General features: G+C 41.3%; 1 pseudogene; it reads left to right on the top strand.

The window, feature by feature from the left end:
* Positions 1–642, top strand: Gm45574 (annotated as a pseudogene).
* The last annotated feature ends 18,423 nt before the right edge of the window (positions 643–19,065 follow it).

Here is a 19,065-nt window from a genome sequence, read left to right as displayed (position 1 = left end):
ATGACTAATCAGCCCAGTGTAACCGAGCTGCGGCGCTGGGGCATCCGTCTGAAGATCAGTGGCTTCCTCCATGTTCTAAACTCAAGGACCACAAGTGGAGAAGGCCCTGGTAAACAATTTATGTACAATATTCTAGAATATCCTTCCAGAGTGGGCTGAAATTTTATTATCTGAAACTGTTGTCCTCATCACAAAAGGTATAGTTGGAAAGGAAAATAAAAGTGGGGCTCCCTCCCCGCCCCCACGACTTAGTGAGGCCGCAGTGGTCCTCCACACTACTCTCTGAGCTTTGCCATTCCCCCCGCCCCCCACCTCCGGATGATAAGAAGAAGAAAGATGCCAAAAAAGACAAAGACCCAGTAAATAAATCTGGTGGCAAAGCCAAAAAGAAGTGGTCCAAAGGCAAGGTTTGTGACAAGCTGAACAATCTGGTCCTGTTTGACAAAGCTACACATATACATACATACATACATACATACATACATACATACATACATAGCTGTGGTGTCTGAGAACCTGAAGAGTCGCCATTCCTTGGCCAGGGCAGTCCTTCAGAAGCTGGTTTCAAAGGACAGAGCCCAAGTAATTTACGCCAGAATCACAAAGGGTGGAGACGCCCCAGCTGCTGCTGAAGAGGCGTGAACAGATTCAATCAGCTGTAGATTTTGGAACATAAAACTTTATTGAATGAAAAATAAAATAGATAAAAGTGGTACGACAGCTGAGGTTTCTCTTCTCATGATTCCATGTCTTTCTCTTTTGTCCTCTAGACAAGTGTCTATACATGAAGGAGAAGGGAACAGAGGGTGAGATGTCCTCCCCACCCCACCCCAGCTTCTTAATGCCCTCTGTACATCTGCAACCCCTCCCCTTTCTGTCTCCAGAAGCAATCTGGAGTGCTGTGATTCAGTTCACACCAATATAGCCAAATTCCAAGGACAGGGACAGTTAAAGGTGATTTTCTGTCAGGCGTGGTTGGAGCATGCTTGTGATTACAGGACTTGGGAGGAAAGGGCAGAAGCTTAAGGACTTTAAGGCCGGGGTCAGCCACATAGCAAGCTTGATTCCAGCCTTGGCTACATTAACCTTACCTCAAAGAAATGAACAACAAAAAAGATTCTTAGCTTGTCAACCCACAGTCCTGCTCTTTCCAGGCCCGCGGTCACACCATCAATCCTGACATGCTAAGGCGCGTCTATGGCCACCACTGGGCTCGTCTTCCTGAGATGCTCTCTTGGCTCCTATCCCAACTTTCCTAACTCTATTCTGTCCCAGTCCTGAGATCTCAAGAATCATTTCCGCCTATCCAAGAATTTTTAGATTACTTATCTCCTCCATAATTGTGATGGCTGCCCTCGGTTTTCTTCTCAACTGTGTATGGAACAAAACAAACTCACAAAATAGAGGCACAGGGTGCGGCCCAGGCTGGGCTTCCCACACACACCTGTGAGGGAGCTCTGCTTAATGTGAAGTGAGTCGCTTTTAATCAAGAGCTTCGAAATGTGAAGACAAATCTTTAGTCCAGATATTTTGCGGTGAGATGACACATCTCTAATGTGGGCCATGCCTTTTACGGAAGTGTATACAAGGGCATGGGGGAAGGAGGAGGGGAATTTTGTTCTTTGCCTGCTCACTCCCATCTCGATGGCAAGTTCGTTCCTTCACTGACATTAGAACCTACTTTTGGGGATTTCTGTGTATACTGAAAACCAACTGAGACACCCAGGCTCATGGACTGAGCAACTACTAGATTCTTGGACCTTTCCTTAGGTAGCCATTGTTGGATTAGCTGGACTACAGCCTGTATGTCACTCTAATAAATCCCCTTTCTATGTATAGGGATTTAGTCTATATGTTTTGTTACTCTAGAGAACCCTTACTAATACAGATTTTGGTACCAGAAATAGTTCTATAGCAACAGAAGTATAAGGATTAATCTTGTAAGTATCTGGAGTCGGTTTTCCACCTTATCAACACCCATAGATACTGAAGTCTCCTCTGGAGCTCACTACTGAAAGCCCACAATGTAAACTATTTTACACACTTAAGGAGACAAATGAATTTGCGCATCTCGATTCGCCAATTGTGAGTATTTCAGCCCCTGAAATACTCTCCCTTTCACCGTTGACTTAGGAAATCCATCCTTCATTGTCTCCCAAACCAGCAATGACTTTCACTGAAGGAAAGGCCAGGCAGACAGTACTGACCCTCAGAGTCCACCAATAGTTACTACCTCTAGACCTGTGACCAGACTTAAAGCTCAGAAGGCTCCTAGAGGGAGGTAGAAAGTGTGGTCATGAGGAGGTGCACTGCACCACCAAAGAGCTTAGTGAGTTTGCTAATTCATCCAAGTAAAAATACAACTATAAATCTGAGAGGTCTACTCCAACTTTCTTCTTGTGTTGCCAAATAGTTGTCTGTTCTCCAAGTGCACAGGGCATAACTCATGCTCCTCGTCCTCCCTGGAGAGGAGAGCCCCCCAAATCAGTCCGACATGAAATGTGGGCAGCAGACTGAGGACTCAAAGTCCTCATCTTTTTTTTTGTTGTTTGTTTGGTTTTTTTGAGACAGACAGGGTTTCTCTGTGTAGCCCTGGCTGTCCTGGAACTCACTCTGTAGACCAGGCTGGCCTCGAACTCAGAAATCCACCTGCCTCTGTCTCCCAAGTGTTGGGATTAAAGGCGTGTGCCACCACTGCCCAGCTATTTTTTAAAATAAGTTATTGGAAAATGACACTCATGGTTTTGTGTGTCTTTAAAAATTGCTCTTTCTCTTAGCTTCAGTGTTAGGTTTCCTCAGTGACAACTGTGGATGTTCTAGCTGTCAGAAGTACATGTCCATATCTAAAACCAAGGCTGCAGTGCAGAAGGCTCCATTCAGGGTCATTACTAAGTTTACCTTTGTATACAATCAAATTTGTCCCCTGAATTCTATGCAGAAAGTGCCACACTAATGGGAGAGACTTTATCTACTAAATGTTTATTATTTTAACTTCTAGAATATTCATCTAGTCACCCCCACTCTTGTTTTGTTTTGGTTTTGTTTGTTTTATTAAAATACTCATTTCTTTTCTTTTCAAAGGTACACATTATTTCTCTTTGACTTATGTATTAAATTGGGTAAGTCATAGTACCCATATAATTGGCCAAATATCAGTCTAGAAGTTGCCATGAAGGCATGCTAAATGTAGCTGAGATCAACATTTAAATCAATACCCTTTTCAGGGAAGAGTATCTGATATGTGTTACAGGAGACAGCCCAAGGTGTTTTCTGTGGGTATACTCTCAGCACATTTATGGCCAACAAAATTTCCATGGTGGGTGGTTTTGCTAACAAGCAATTCTTGGCAGAAATCACTTGGGCACCCTATAATTAAATTCAATTTCCATACTATCTACCCACAGTTATAGTTAAACCTCCAGACTAAGGGTTCAGTTCTTTCCCCATGTCAAATGCCAATTAAAAGTCAAAAATGTCTGACCAATCAGGTATCAGCTGGAGGCCCCTACCACACTCATTCAGGTTCAGTCCTTTGCTACCATGGCTAAGAAAGCTCAGAGAAATAGTTCTTCAAATTCACTAGATTATGACAAAGGAATGACAGACAGGCATAGTGGTACACAAGTACAATCTCTGTTTGTTAGTCTGAGACAAGAGAATTGCAAGTTCAGAACCCACCTGGGCTATGGAGTAGGTTCAAAGCCAACCTGGAAAACTTAGCAAGACCATGCCTCAAAATAAATATATGAAACGAACTGGAGATGTGACTCAATCAATGAAAGAGTACTTGCTTAGTGGATGAAATATTCAACAGTGCTAAGAACGAAGAAACAAGCAACAGCAAAAAGGCAATACGTGCTCTCTCTCTCTCTCTCTCTCTCTCTCTCTCTCTCACACACACACACACACACACATACACCACTCACATAAATGAAGAGAGGGAGAGGGAATTACAAAAGGAGTTGGAGAACAGGCCAACGGGAGTGACACCGAGGTTAAGTTAAGCAGGAAGAGCTGTGTACCACCATGCTCTTAGAGACCTGAAAGGAAGCTCTGCAAGCCAATGGTTGTGGAGTTTCTATGCAGGCATCATCAGAGCAGCCACAGACAAGCATTATTCAGTCTTCAGCTTTCCTCTTCCTGAGGCACGGGACCTGAAAATCCCAAGCTTCCGATCGACGGTGGCTCTTTCTGGTGGCCCGAGACTGCCTTCATTGCAGCAAGGATGCTTCTGCCTCCCATAATTGTGAGGAGTTAGAAGCTCTGCGTCATGAATGATGATGAAATATGTCTAACAAATATTTTCCCTTCTTCCCTTTCACCCCCAAATTACAGGAGTCTAAGGAGCTCTGCACCAGGAACCAGGATGAGTAGAAACCAAATCAGAGATGAGAACAAAACTACAGATTTGTTTCACAGAGCGTACCACGCTCCTGTACTCACTCCAACAGCCCACGGATTCTGCTCCCCTGGAGAAGCCTAAGTCAAGCACACTTCTCAGTTGTGCCTGGGCCTTCCCTCTTCCATGACATTGCTTACGTTTTCTTTCATATAAACAACCAATGGAGGCCATGCTAACATTCCTAATACATTGTATGAATATAAGAATCTCTTATTAATTACTGCTGATTAGCCAAAAGGCAAATATTTAATTAAACCTTGAGAGATAATGAAATTGCACATGAATTATCTATCTAAGAGCACACAGGTCTGTACGTTTCATTAAAATGCTTTAACTAATAATCTCATCTCCCATACCTAGGCTTTGTTAGCATAAGGAGATTTTTTTCAAGCATGTTTCCCTAGAGGGATGCCCCTAGACCGCTCCCATCCCTACCTCCACTAAAGCCGTGTGTTTGTTGACTTGTTACTTTGTAACTCATTCATGTCCCATTGGAGCCACTGCTAATCACACCATCACAGACAGACATTTTGTTCATTATCTTTAAATGAATATCCTCAGGAGTAGTGACTGACCTGTTTGAATAACAGTGAAGCTTCTAGAAAGATTTGTCTGGAAGATGAACAGTGCTCAGGCTTGGGTCAGTTTTCCTATGTCTCTGTTTTCTAATATTATGTTCGATGCTTCTGGCGGAGGATTTATTTCAGGCGAGACAACATTGTGATGTTTGCTGAAAGGGTTTCTAGTGCTTATCCCAAGTATGCACATGGATTTTTATTTGGTTTATTAAGGATTGTGTCAGACTTTTCACTGCTCTAACTCGTGGGGAAATGTATTTTAGAGATGATTTATTTTAATTCACATTTTCTGAGGTTTCAGTCTGTAGTTACTAGAACCACTGATTTTATGCTTCTGGTGAGGCAGAGTGGTGCGGCAGCAAGAGCGGATGACAAGATGCTGCACTTCAAAACAGACAGAAAGCAAAGTGTAGGGACTTGGGTAAGATACCGTCCCAAAGCACCTGTCCTCAGACTTCTTTCCTATAGTGAGGCCCAATTTCTAAAGCTTCTAGGACATCCCCAAATTATAACATAAGCCATAAAGCAAACCCTTAACTAGGAGTCCAGAGTAGGGAAGTGCATAGTCAACTCATAACAAAGATGCAGCAAAAAAACCAAACACTTCCATTGTGCTCAAGCACAAACAGAGCTGACTGAGTTCCAGAACTCCAATTGATGCCTCAAGATATTGTTACTAAAGAGGATGAGTCAGAAAGCTTCCATGGGGAAAGCCCAGGACAGAGCAACCAGCCTCAGGGGTTAAAAAAGAGAAGCAATGACTATTCACTTTTGTCACTGATGAAATGCCACCTTTTCTACCACTTCTTGGTTTTTACCCTAATCTATCCTTTTCATGATGCCAAAGGGGGATGGGGCACATTCATAGTCGTATCCTTTTTATTAGAGCTCCACAGCCGTATATTGACTCTTTTTGTCCTTCTTTGAGTATTCTGTCTTAGGAATTTCTAATGCCTGGGACATGCTGGCCTACATGTAGGTTTCCTTCCTGCATTTGATGCTGCTCTTTCCAAATTCTGGCCACTCTTCCTCTGCTGCTGCTCAAATGTATATCTATGCAATGGAGATTTGTGGATTATCATCTTCATAAGTAGCTGTCCATCTCTGCGGCCAGATGGCATTTCTGGAGTGCTTGGCACAAGGATGATCTTTGGCCACAGAGCCCAGGTAGCATGGACACTGCATATGGTACTCTGCTGTAAAACTCGTTTCTCCTCTAAACAAACTGATGGGATAAACTAGATGATGGCCTATAGGTCGGCTATCAGGATTGTTCATGCAGCTTGGGCCAGTGCTGGCACTCTACAGGATTAGAAGCATTAAACCATTAATTGGGCTGGAAACAAAACCTCAGCAAGGCTCAGAGTTAGACATATTCCAACTCATTTAATCTAACCAGAAGTCACATGACATATACTCATGTGCTGGGCCACAATAAACTACATATGCCACATTGGTCCCTTAATGATAAAGCTAGTGATGTCTTAGGTCATGCAAGCACTTTAAACTAAGATAGCTATAGCTGTCTGAGTTTATGTAAGCACACTATTATATTTGCACAATAATAGAATTGCCAAGCTGAACCTTCAGATTGTGAGCCTATCTTTAAGCAAAGCACAACTATCTTTAATATTGTAGGTCTTTAATTATGCATGTTATTTTAATTGTATAAATAGCTCTGATGCCTTCTAATATAAAGCTGGCATCAACATATTGAAAATATTTTGAGTACACAACTGAAATGATTTTTGTACGAATAATGCTTGCGATAAAGGTCCCTAAATTTGTGCTTATTCAATGCCCAATGTTCATGTCAGTTATTCTATTGTGTACCTTAGATTTAACTCACCAGTCTGCACTGCATAGTTAGAAGGCACAGAATAATGATTCCTCTTTATGCTGACTAGATAAAGAGATTGACCTCAACTCATGATCCTATTCCTCAACCTTTGGCATGAGTCACACCTCCCACCAATCACAATTCGTTTTATTGTCTCTGTCATTACACATCTGTTTATTTACTCCAAATGTCTTTTATGGGGCAGACATAGAAAGTTCCAGTCTGTGGGGAACTGAGAGTTGAGTCCTTACATACAGTCTTGGCCAGAGCAAACAGACATTTCCAAGAAGGAGACCAACCTTGTCACCTACCAACATACCTGTAACACTAGCAGAGATAACGTTTCCAACGTTCTCTTCCTGTCTTCTCAGAAATGTGATGTTAGAAATCCCGAGAAGTGTCCACTGGTTCCAACTGTGGGCTTGACAGAGGAGTGACACTTTAACAGCTTTGCTGTGACATTTCTCTTTGATCTGCAACTTCGGAAACTGAGCTGCTGAGTTAAATGATTCTTGTTGGAGTGGAAGCTCACAACTACCACATTGGGAACAAATACACAAATGTGAAATAACAGTTCATCTAGAATATTTGGAGGTGAAGACTGAAAAGACCCAAAAGTAAAAACGTGATCATTTCCATAACAAGGTAAATGCAGAGTGGAGCTGCTTCCTGGGTGACCCCAACCCGCTTCAGGAGGGAGTGCCAAGGGAGCCCAAATGAGCCTCTGACCAGCAGGACTCCCTCAAGTTAAATGCAGAGACTTTTATTCTGAGTGCACTTATTTAGACTGAAAATGGAAACGTGTGACTGCAAGGCAGATCTCATTCATGCATAATTGAAGCACCCAAGGGTAAAATACCGAGGCACAATAGCTGACATCTGATAAAAAGAGAGTAGGGAAAAAGGAGAAGTTAAAAACAAGATACAAGACCCTGGGGACTGTGAAGAGGAATGCCTGACACAGGCCAAGTAATCTCAAATAAAAATATCCAAATTATCAGACAATGCAAACACAAAGACAAATGCATGGAAGAGACGTGAGGGCTGGAGAGACAGAAAGTGCTTAGACTATCAAACGCTCCAGGAACATGTCACTAGTTAATGAAACTCTTACTCTAACAGAATGCCGCTGTAATCATCTTCTGGAAGCTTGGTCATGCAGAGTCACACCTTGTTTAATAACAGGGATGCATTCTCTGGAGTGTGTTGTCTACTGATTTCTTATTGTGCAAATACTGGACGATGTGCTCATACAAATGAAGACAGCTACAGCATCACTGGGTCATATGATCTCATGGGTCCACAAGAATTTTCATGGACCGTTGTTCACTCAGATATAATGGTATAGCATATGACTCTATGTAGGAACTAAACAGAATCAAGCAAAATTAAATTAAACCCTCAAATCATTGTCTTTGAATAAGTTATAGCCAAAATGGCAGTACACTATATATTATAAAGTCCATGTTTAGCCCATGGGACATACATATGCATAAATATTATAATTTTCTTAATTTACTTTGAGAATACACATGCTATATTCTATGTGCTTCTACTATACAGGAGAACATTTATTTTTCTGTATTATAACTGTTTAAAACTATCCTTTTCATCTGGGAATCAAATGAAGGAGACCAAGTTGAGAAAATTAGGTTACTTTGGTTCTAGTATCATTAATAAATTTTATATTCAGGGGGCTGGAGAGATGGCTCAGTGGTTAAGGGCAGTGACTGTTCTTCCAGAGGTCCTGAGTTCAATTCCCAGCAACCACATGTTGGCTCACAACTATCTCTAATAGGATCTGAAGCCCTCTTCTGGTTGTTTAAAGACAGTGACAGTGTACTCACATACATCAAACAAATAAACAAATAAATACATCTTTAAAAATTTTTTATATTCAATTCAACCTCACTGGTGGGCAACCTTCCCATCTGTATGGGAAGAGACAGTGACTTTCAACCTTGACAGCCTTTTTAACAAGGGAATACCACGACTTAAGAGATACTATGCTCACACTCAACAGTTTCTTTCTACCAGTTTCATAAGGTCTTCTTTTTTCCCCCTTGGTTTATTTTGCTAGTGTCCATGAACACCAAGTGCCCAGGCCCATCTGTGTCTGTGCCCATCTGGTACCCATGCTCACTCTGTACCCATGCCTGTCTAGCATCCATGTTCCTCAGTGCCCATGTCTGTGTTGTGACCATGCCTGCCCAGGGCCCATACCTGTTTAGTGTCCATGCCTGTGAATTTACATCAGAAACAAGAAGAGAAGAATCAGTGCAATGACTCATCGCCTCTCTACCTCTGCAGGACCCTTAAGCAAACAGAGAGCAGTGCCTAGATTAGAACCAAGATGCTTAAATATCTCTCTGAACTCCCCTTTCCCTGGCAAACATATTCCTTCTAGTTTTGCCTGACTTGTATTCAAAGTTACTCTGAGGACTCATACATTTTCCTACTCTGTTCCCTGCCTAAGAGACCTGAAAAAACAGTTTTGACTTCCCAAGAATAAAGTCTTCACATTGACATCTGCGTTTGCAAAAGATTTTAATGGCAACAAATCCAGGTGAGGAGAGAGAGAGAGAGGGTATTCACCTTATATCCTAATTTTCCAGTTTCCAAAATGAAATTAAGAATGCTCTGTTCAGCCAGGCAATGGTGGTACACCTCTAATCCCAGCACTGGGGAGGCAGATGCAAGTGGATCTCTGAGTTTGAGGCCAGCCTGGTTTGACTGAATTCCAGGACAGCTAGAGCTACCCAGAGAAACCCTGTCTCAAAAAGAAAACAAAACAAAGCAAAACAAAACACAAACAACACCCCCCAAACAAACAAACAAACAAACAAAAACCCAAAATCAACAACAAAGAATGAGCTTTTGTGCAATATACATGGAACTTGTAATAAAGTAAATCAAGGCAAGTTTTAATCCTCCCCTACCTCTCAGAGCACACTCAATGAAAACATCTCCAATTCAAAGAAGATAAAAACTCTTTTGTTCCACTCTTCCAGTGACAAACCTAAACCTGGAAGAAAAGATTATGCATAGCTCTAGCAACTAGAAAAACCCAAGAAAATGTGTAAGTTTACCTAGCCCCAAACATAGCACTTATAGGTTATGTTAGACCTAGTGACTGTGGTATTCTCTTGGTCTCCTGGCCAAGAGATGATGATGTGTCCTTTCTTGTATGAAGCTGCATCACTGCTCAAGTGGTGAGTAGCCAGACCTTCAGCAGTTACTCTCAGTGTATAAGTAGCTGTGGGTTCATCCCTAGCTCACACTTTTGGCAATACAAGAGAGGAAAGGGAAAAGCAGACAGGGAATATCTTTGGTAGAAAGAGCCTGAGACATACATAAGTAATCTCTTTTCTCCTGGTGAGGACTTTTACTTCACTATCTTCAGTGAAAGGCCACTTTTGCTTAAAACATTTTTAAAGACAAAATGTATCTCTTGGGAATTGGTCCCTAGGATTTCAGGACTTCTGAACCCAGAACACAGTGTGAATGTGTGTGTGTGTGTGTGTGTGTGTGTGTGTGTGTAATCAGCTTAGTTTTACCTATGAGTTGTTTTATTATTCATGTGGAAAATCAAGCCCTATTTCAGAACTACTGAGCCAGAATTTGTAGGTTTGAGTACAGATATTTGTTAACACTTTGACTATCTGCTCAAAAATGAAAGTATCTTTAAATACCTACTGTATTCATTTGGAGCTATGACATTTAATATGGTTAGTATAACATGAATATTTGTGAATGTATTTATCTTAATATTATTGTAATATAGTATTTTTATGGAAAATGAACTATTTTTAATGTAAATGTTTACATTTTTGCTTCTTTCAATTTTCTAAAATCCTATGGAAAATCTTTTTTAAATTTAAATCAATGAACTACTAAATTAAAATACTATCCATTGATTGTCCACTGAAACCATTAGAGCATGCTTCTGTCAGAAATCCTATGTAGCATTAAGAATGTAAGCAGATGCCTAGGTCCAGTAAGCACACAATGTCATAAAGTAATAGATTGTTTGCCAACAGCTTGTGAAATCCCATAGTGGTGGCTCTTAGACCTATTGCCTAATCCAACTGAGATTTCCCAAAATAAATATACTGGAGTCTAAAAATTGTTCCCAAGGCCAAGAAAGCACTAGGCTGCTTCTTTGTTAATAAATGCATTTGTTTAAAATCATGTAATATAACACAATGAAACATCCACACTGAGAACTCAACCTGTAGTGGAAAGGAAGAGGGGGATGGGACGATATGGAGAAGACGACCAGGGATGAAAATGAGCATAAGCAACTGACAAAGACAGAACGGTTGAGTCCAGAAGACCACGCTCATGGCCATGGATGATCTGGAAGACCATGTTCATGGCCATGGATGATCTGGAAGACCATGTTCATGGCCATGGATGAACTGGATTGGAGAAACAAACAGAACTGTATTAGTTATCAGGACTTCCCTGAGAAGCAAACCACCAAAGTACATGAAGACATTTATTAGAGTATCTGAAATCACACAAGACTAAGACTGTCACAGTGCCTCCTGAATGCTGCAGAGCCAGGTGCATCGGTGGGTTCTTAAAAGAAGCAGCTGCAAATCTTAGATGAAGGGAAAATGCAATGACATAACATCTATCCAAGAATGAAGGCCCGAACACTCCTGCAGACTTTTGGACTCAGTCCACGTTAAACGTTAAAGAATCTGGAGTCTGATATACTTAGGCACCAGAAAAAAAAAAAACCAAAACCAAACAAACAAACAAACAAACAACAACAACAACAACAACAACAACAACAAAAAAACATACCCACTCAACAAGCATAGACACGGGAGCTCCTGATCACTGCTTTCTTGGTACTCCAAGTCCCCAGTTCATTGGAAAGCACAGGTTATATTTGGAATACATCTTCCTTACCCAGTTTGCTTTAACACACACCTGTTTTCTCTAGAAATACCATTACAGTAGCCACCGTGTGTGTTTCCACAGTTCTAGGCAGTCTACAATCCAGTCAAGTTGGCAGCCAAAACCAACCATCAAAACCATAATCTATAGCTCATTTATAGCTATTATATCGCAATGCTAGGTGTTGATAATCTTCAAAATTCTGTCAATAAAATGGAGAGATATTTTAAGAAGGGGGAGAGAAAGATGGTCACAGGTCTCTAGCTAAAGCTTTTCCAACTCCAATTAGCCTTCTAGCCTTCCTCTTCTAATTCATCTGCTCTTGGGCAAGACGACGAAATTTTCTAAATCTCAGTCTGTTTACTGACATTTTGAGGTTGCTAGGAGTTGGTATGTAACAATGGAAGAAGGATTCAATAGAATGATTTGTATTAAGTACTGTCTGCATAGTCATTGTTAAGTCAAGGGTGGAGCTTAGGTCTAAGAATAATATAGATTAATAAAAGGAAATATTTTATTCAAGTTAATTAAATCTTATTACAAAAATAAGTCAGATGCTGATGTTAGAGAATGACCCCATTTCCCTTAGGTGGATAGTATTGGGTCTTTTAAAGAAACCTTGGAATGAAAGGGAAAATTTTCAGAACGAGAGAAGAGTTTAAAATCTAACATTTATTGAATGGAATGTTAATACTCCATGAATTTATTGTTAAGTAGGATAGAAATTGTATCATCCATAGAATAAAAGAGATGCATTTACAATAGGGACAGAAGAAACTAAACCTCTTTTCTATTTGACTGTAACTCTGGCTGCCAAGAGAGTTCCTTCCCAAAGTAAGTGCTGTCTAGGCCATTACCCAGGCAACCCCAGCTCTGCCCTCCTTCTTCTTCATCCTGGGGATCAAATCCAGGGTCTCACACTAGGCATAGACCATTAGGGAGCCATATTTTTTAACCTGAGAAGAACTATGCTAACAACACTCTGCAAGATACAGGTATATAGATTTATATTAATATCAGTGTGTAACCCAGAGTGGCAAGTGGAAATGCTCTCATAATGAAATAAAATATATGTGGGTTTGAGTCCCTTTAAAGCACCACAGCGGCCATATCCAGAGTGTCCCTAAGAATGTCTGGGAATATTAGCACACAGTATTTATTTGTTTATTGCATGCCAACATTGCCACAAAGGGCACAACAACATCCAATCAGAATTGGAGGGTGTAGACAGCATGGAACGGGAAGAAGCTGAAGGCCTAGTGGTAGAGTTCATGTTTAAAAGGTACTTAAACCCTAGCAATATCCAGCCCCAGGCATGCATATGCACGCCTGTGTGCATGTAAGTCATTACAGCATGACAGAAGGACCATGGGAGTACACTATACACCAAAGTATGTAGAAGACAGACTAGAAATGATGCAGCAACAGCTAGCATAGCGGTGAAGTGATGCACACACGTGAAGAGTCCAACACACCCATGTGTAAGGCCTGCTAGTGTGAACAAATCCTTATCTCATGGATATGACCCTTACATGTAATAATGGGTTAATCTGGGTTAATAAGACTTTACGACTTGGAGAACTAACAAAATATTATCAGCCTGTAGCAATAAGGTTATGTGGTTTTCAGCAGACTGTGTTTCTGAAGCCAAACAATGGCCAGGCTCAGTCCCTCTATAGAATGTCCATTCTGAGCAAAAGACAGAAAATAAAAAGATTTTGGTTGCTGTCATGTCCTTTTCTTCCTTTCAAAGGGGAGGTTGGCCAACATATACCAAGAAATTGTAAATATTTGCACAACCTTTGTGCCATAAAATGACAGAAAGTGAGATGTAAGTTAGCAAAGTTCTCCAATGCAGAGAGCAGCCTGGAGGAGCCCAAGTCTCTGTGAGCTGTGAGAGACCACGTGCTTCATCCTCCCCCCCCTTCCCCCCCTGCTCTGGCTGAGTGTGCCTTTGGAACAACTATCCTTCAGAGCCTGGATCACTGAGAACATTGCAGGCGGTGGACTGGAAGAGCAAGCTGAGTCTGGAACCTGAGTTACTGCCCACTCAACTGTCATCAACTGGCCAATTTAACTCGGCACTGCCATTTGGACTCACCCTCCCATTTCTTCTGTCTGACTTCATGACATTTCATTTATAATGCTCATATGCATTGTGCAAGCAGTATCAAACAACAGCATCAAACCAAGCCTAACCTGAGAGAGATATGTGTCTGCATTCTCCCCTTTCCATTATTGGTTAGTATTAGCCATGTGTGCACACAGTACATACACAGCACCCCACCCCACCATTGGTTTGAGGGGCAATTTGGCTTGTTATGTTCATTCAAATGTTCCAATTAGTTTGGTACTTTCATAATTATGTATAATTCAGTTTGCATTTATGCATGAAATGTTTATTCCCATAATTGTAACAAGCACTTAAATTAATTACACTATAACCTCTTGATTCTATGGGCCAACTGTTGAGTCTTTTTCTTACTATTTTAGAGTCTTGCCTTTTTATTTTTGAATCTTCCCTCAGCCTTTGATGTGTTGTTTCTTCTCCTTGTTTGTCATTCTCTGTGGAATAGTCTCAGAATCATTTGCAGTTTTCTTTTATGATGGAATCTTTGCATTTTAACCGTTGTCTGGAGATAGTTTCTTCCTTGTGAAATATCAGTTTTAATAACAGGAAAAGAAAAATGCTATAAATCTGTACTAACCACGTAAAGCCGAGGTCTCTGAGAGACTGATTAACATGGAGACTCTACACAGGTTTCTCAATAATTAGAGATGTGCTTGCCTGGGACTGTGACTGCTCTGGCCTTGAAGCTGTGTCCCAGGGCAGCCAGCAATTATTACAGCCTGCGGTACATCTCTTATATTCTACGCCTCTAGCTATTGAAGCGCTTCTAAGCTAAAGCTCTCTTAATTTCACAACAAGTTAACATCACCCTAGATAAGCCACACTTTTCTGCTAATACCTTTGGTCCTTGGTTGGGAGAGGACCCTTGGAGAGAAGGCAATTAGAAAGTCCTAATCTGTGGCTCCTCCACCCATAAAAGGTTAAGAACATTCTGGTCTCTGATTATATGAGCCGAGCAAAAGGCAGATCCAGCCTCCCCCAGAGCCCTAGCTAACCACCTCCCCTGTCAGCAAGTGACCGATCTCTTCTGAGTAGAGGAAAAAGTTGGCTCTTTAATTGATGGCTTAGGCATTTATTTATGTTTATATTCTTAGTATGCTACAGTAGCAAATATGGCATGGAAAAGATTGTCATTTTTTTTTCTTGTTTTAGGTACAGTCCACAGCAGCCTATGAAAAGGCAATGATTGCTGAACACTATGATTTTATAAGAAAACCATGAGATTTCTGATCATCGGCAATAGCAACAGAACTCTTTTGGATGTCCGATTGACAATTGGCCTTGGTATAATAAAGCAGTTTATGCAAATGAGATGTCCATACACTGTGGGCATACTTTGCAATATTTAATTACCTCATATCAATTGAGTGCTAATGAAATCTGACTCCGTGGTTAAGCTTACACACGCATGAAGCTTCTGCTTATAAGCAGGCAACACCATAATATAACTGAAAAGAGAACGTGACGCTTGTGACGTAGCTGCCCCAATGGTTGGCTATTCTCCTTTGTCTTCCAGGCTCCTCTGTCTGCTGCTTAGCCTGGCTGACAATCACGTGATACCCAAAAGTTCTTTGAACTGGAACAGGCTAGAAGACTTAGTGAAGAAACAGGAAGACTAAAGAAAGAGCTTGAGAGCACAGGAGAAGACTACTGGCGTGGGGCAAGCCTGAGCACTTCCAGCTCAGTTTGGATGGGAAAGAATCATGATTTGGGTTAAAGCTGAGCGAGTTGCACCGATCAGTTAAGCTTGCCCTACTGTCCCATGTAGAAGGAAGTGAGAAACATTAATTTTCGTCACTTGGAGAAATTAAAATCATCCACTGCAAATTGCGTTCGATACATTGGCTGTGAATAAAATCCAAATTATTACATTTAAACATTAGTATGTAAAGCCATTGGATTTATCATGCACTTCATACATATGTAACATTATCCAGCTCTTACCTCTCCCCACTGGTTTTCTTTTTTTTTCCAGCTAGCCCCGATATCTGCCTTCATGTCACATGTATTCTGTTAACCTCTCTTCCCACCACTTGGCTTTAGGTCACACACTGGCTCCTCATGTCATAGGCCCCAACAACCAAATAAGTTTAAGAAAGGCTACTTCCTCTTTGTGTCCCATCTGAAAACTTGAATTCAGCTCACCACATCTTTGAAAGATAATTATGATCATCTATGTTTAAGCTCACGTGCAGCTGTATGTCCACTGAGATTAATTACTAATATTGATAGATATTTCTATGAACATAGAATACATGAGATTCCTCTCTGTATGAGCTAAGCTGACGAGAGAGCACCTCTGTCAGGAAACAGGGGTGCTCATCCCAACACCACGTGACCCTGGGAAAGTTACATAAGCTCTACAGCTCAGTTTCCATGTTTGCAAAGTGGAGAGAGCTTCCCTTGTTTCTTTATCTGCCCAGAACTGCTAAGAGTGACTGGAACAACAGGGGTGTGGCCTGAGAACAAGACAGAATTCTGAAAATGTAACCAGTTATTATTCTCACCATTTGGAAATGCTTTGAAATACATGAAACTCAGTAGCAAGTATGAGATGGGTGAAGTGGACATTGGAAGCAAAGAGGGGCTGGATATGGGCATAGCAGTCACAGAGTGCTAGCAATGACTGTGTGGCTTATAGTTGCCATGTGTTTTCTCACATCTTTTTGGAGAATAAAGCAACCCGTCAGCTTTTGAGCTGCATCTGGGCTCTTATTTAAAAGCTGGTCTGGGCAGGGGCAGCTGCTGGTTAAATGTACTTCTGAAGTAAATAACTTTGTTTAGGGGTTAACTGGTAGGGGCCACAGCTGGGCTATAGTACCCCACTTAAACTTCAAACATGACATGTTCATCAAAGTGGTCCAGTTAAACACCATTTACCACCAGCAGAAGATAAATATCATTTGACCTGTTCAGTTCACTTCCTGAGGACCAGCAGGACTCTGCCCTCGCAGGCCACCATAGTGAATGACACCTAAACTGCATTTTAAACACTGAACTCCTCAAATGAATCTCACTCTGCTTTCTATTTCTTTTTCTTTTCTTTTTTTGTATTTATTTCATTTACATTTCCAGTGCTATCCCAAAAGTCCCCCACACGCTCCCCGCCACCACTACCCCCCCCCACTCCCACTTCTTGGCCCTGGGGTTCCCCTGTACTGGGGCATATAAAGTTTGCATGACTAATGGGCCTCTCTTTTCACTGATGGCCAACTAAGCCATTTTCTGATTCATATGCAGCTAGAGACACGAGCTCCAGGGGGGTACTGGTTAGTTCATATTGTTGTTCTACCTATAGGATTGCAGATCCCTTTAGCTCCTTGGGTACTTTCTCTAGCTCTTCCATTGGGGGCCCTGTGATCCATCCAATAGCTGACTGTGAGCATCCACTTCTGCGTTTGCTAGGCCCCAGCATAGTCTCACAAGAGACAGCTATATCTGGGTCCTTTCAGCAAATTCTTGCTAGTGTATGCAATGGTGTCAGCGTTTGGAAGCTGATTATGGGATGGATCCCCGGATATGGCAGTCTCTAGATGGTCCATCCTTTCATCTCAGCTCCAAACTTTGTCTCTGTAACTCCTTCCATGGGTGTTTTGTTCCCAATTCTAAGAAGGGGCAAAGTGTCCACACTTTGGTTTTCGTTCTTCTTGAGTTTCATGCGTTTAGCAAATTATATCATATATCTTGGGTATCTTAAGTTTCTGGGCTAATATCCACTTATCAGTGAGTACATATTGTGTGAGTTCCTTTGTGATTGGGTTACCTCACTCAGGATGATACCCTCCAGGTCCATCCATTTGCCTAGGAATTTCACAAATTCATTCTTTTTAATAGCTGAGTAGTACTCCATTGTGTAAATGTAGCACATTTTCTGTATCCATTCCTCTGTTGAGGGACATCTGTGTTCTTTCCAGCTTCTGGCTATTATAAATAAGGCTGCTATGAACATAGTGGGCATGTGTGCTTCTTACCGGTTGGAACATCTTCTGGATATATGCCCAGAAGAGGTATCATGGGATGGCTTCTATTTCTTAAAATGAAATTATTTAAAAGACAACTATTAAGCAATTATGGACTTGTATCTGCTGCTCATTAGTAGTAAAAACAGTCCAAAGAGGGGAAAGGTCACTAATATATAGAAATTCAAACACTCTTCCAGGCTCTTGCTTACAATCAGGGGAGATTGGCAATTAGAACAAAGTAGTGTGATTTAGATGGACAATACAGTTTGCTTTGCTTTTCTGTAGTCATATTCAGGGATCCTAATAAATGAAAGAAGATGAGACTAACACACACACACACACACACACACACACACACACACACACAAGTTCTTGACTTTTGTGTCTGATTAAATGATCATTTAGAACACTGACACAATAGGATCAACCTCTCAGCATCAGCTTAGTCCCGTTATAATGCAGACCCAGTGTCTCCCGAAGGCTGATGCTTTAAAGGCTTGACCATCCCCCCCCCCCAGGTTATCACGACTTGTGAGTATGGAACCTTGAAGATGAAAAACATCTTTTAAAATGAAGGCAAACTTATAACAATTTCAAATAATTGAAATTTGAGAGCTTTGATCTACATGAGACTTGAATACATGGTAAAGTCGTTCCAGACACATGAAATCACACAGAAGCGTGGATCTCCATGAAAGAGGCTCTGGAAAGTCCTGGAAATTGGGAGCACAAAGGTAAATTAGGATTTTTTGGTTTGCATCTTAATTTCTTCAAAATCATTCAACTGTTAAACAAGTAATTATATGTAATAAGGTTTGTAACAATACTACTAGTGGTGGATCTAGGCCAGTGGAAGTGTGTGTAAGAAGTTTAAATTGAAGTGATACAAGAGAATTCAAGGCTGGATAGACTGAACTGAACTGACTTAAGGCTGCCTAAAGCACTGCAATCATGAGGACCTGACTTGGATTCTGCAGACATAATTCCAAAGCTGGTGAACCAGTGACAGGCTGATCCCTGGGGTCACTGCACAGCTAACCTCAAGTTCATGTGTGCCAGGCTGCAGAGAGACCCTGCCTCAAAATTCAGGGTAGATAGCTCTTAAGAAATGACGCAGGGCCTGTATTCTGATCTCCATATGCACCCACAGATTCATGTGAAACACACCTGCCCCCAACAGCAACAACAACAACAAAAACACATCTAGAAATGCAGAAGCAAGCCATGAGAACTAAGAACAT

This window comes from Mus musculus, chromosome 8 (assembly GCF_000001635.26).
Source record: "Mus musculus strain C57BL/6J chromosome 8, GRCm38.p6 C57BL/6J".
Lineage (NCBI taxonomy): Eukaryota > Metazoa > Chordata > Mammalia > Rodentia > Muridae > Mus > Mus musculus.
This window is presented reverse-complemented; position numbering and strand designations above follow the sequence as displayed.